A 1,879-nucleotide genomic window follows, 5' to 3' on the forward strand; every position below is an offset into this window, starting at 1 on the left:
AACTCTTTGCAACCCCATGGACTGCAGCATGCCAGGCTTCCCTGTCCATCACCAACTCCTGGAGTTTGCTCAAACTCATGTCCATCGAGTCGGCAATGCCATCCAACCGTCTGATCCTCTGTTGTCCCCTTCTCCTCATGCCTTCAATTTTCCAGCATCAAAGTCTTTTCCAATGAGTCAGTTCTTTGCATCAGGTGGCCAAAGTATTGGAGCTTCAGCTTCAGCATCAGACCTTCCAATGAATATTCAGGACTGATTTCCTTTAGGATTGAATGGTTGGATCTCCTTGCAGTCCAAGGGACTCTCAAGAGTCTTCTCCAACACCACAGTTCAAAAGCATCAATTCCTCGGCACTCAGCTTTTTTTATAGTTCAACTTTCACATCCATACATGACTACAGGAAAAATCATAGCTTTGACTAGATGGACCTTTGTTGGCAAAGTAATGTCTCTGTTTTTTAATATGCTTTCTAGGATGGTCATAGCTTTTCATCCAAGGAGCAAGCATCTTTTTATACATGGCTTCAGTTACCATCTGCAGTGATTTTTGAACCCCAAGAAATAAAGTCTGTCATTGTTTCCATTGTTTTCCCATCTATTTTCCATGAAGTGATGGGGCCCGATGCCATGATCTTAGTTTTCTGAATGTTGAGTTTTAAGCCAGCTTTTTCCACTCTCCTCTTTAATCAGGAGGCTCTTCTTTCTGCCATAAAGGTGGTATCATCTGCATATCTGAGATTATTGATATTTCTCCCAGCAATCTTGATACCAGCTTGTGCCTCATCCAGCCCGGCATTTCGCATGATGTACTCTGCATATAAGTTAAATAATCAGGGTGACAAGATAAGGGAGACATTACATATTTGCACAAAGTCTCCCCGAAATAAGTCAGAGGATAATTCCAGGCTATAATGAGTCTTGCTTCTCTCAGAAGCCTTCACTTTGAGATTCATCTTGACTGAGGAGTGTGTGTGCACCCCAGGGGAGTGTCCCAGGTTATGTCACGTGTGGTAAAAGAAACCAGATAAGTGGCCTAATGAAGACAAAGACCTGGAAAAACTGCCTTATAGAAATGACTAACAGCCTGTTTACTGTGCTCCTCCTCAGCAGGGGGGACTCCCACACTGTTTCGCTAGATGTGCGTCTCTGCCTTGCCTCTATCTCAACTAAACAAACTGTTTTTCTATGTGCTCCCCCACTTGTTGTGCTGTGTCTCTAATAATAAATGTTTTACCTGCATTTACAGTTTCTGCCTCTGTGATAAATGCATTTTTCACTGGGGGCAAAGATATAGGTAAAAATGGCTTATAGCTGCTAGCCCTTGCTGGTTTGGTGGCTAGGATTCCTGGTTTTCATCCAGGCTACCCAGGTTCAATTCCTGGGCAGGGAACTAAGATCTCGCTTCATGCCACTCTTCCAAAGAATAGCAAGGAGAGGTAAGGCCTTCCTCAGTGATCAAGGCAAAGAAATGGAGGAAAACAACGTAATGGGAAAGACTAGAGATCTCTTCAAGAAACTTAGAGATACCAAGGGAACATTTCATGCAAAGATGGGCACAATAAAGGGCAGAAATGGTAGACCTAACAGAAGCAGAAGATATTAAAAAGAGGTGGCAAGAATACACAGAAGATATATACAAAAAAGATCTTCATGACCCAGATAACCATAATGGTGTGATCACTTACCTAAAGCCAGACATCCTGGAATGGGAAGTCAAGTGGGCATCACTTAGGAACCATCACTATGAACAAAGCTAGTGGAGGTAATGGAATTCCAGTTGAGGTATTCCAAATCCTAAAAGATGATGCTGTGAAAGTGCTGCACTCAATATGCCAGCAAATTGGGAAAACTCAGCAGTGGCCACAGGACTGGAAAAGGTC

At 43.0% G+C, this 1,879-nt stretch overlaps 1 protein-coding gene across 7 annotated transcripts in view; it reads left to right on the top strand.

Moving 5' to 3' along the window:
• Nucleotides 1-1,879, top strand: part of DNM3 (dynamin 3) — a 643,298-nt gene that overhangs the window by 123,287 nt on the left and 518,132 nt on the right. The gene's annotated exons all lie outside the window — the stretch shown is intronic.

This window comes from Bison bison, unplaced genomic scaffold (genome assembly GCF_000754665.1).
Source record: "Bison bison bison isolate TAMUID 2011002044 unplaced genomic scaffold, Bison_UMD1.0 scf7180017851926, whole genome shotgun sequence".
In the NCBI taxonomy this organism is placed as follows: domain Eukaryota; kingdom Metazoa; phylum Chordata; class Mammalia; order Artiodactyla; family Bovidae; genus Bison; species Bison bison.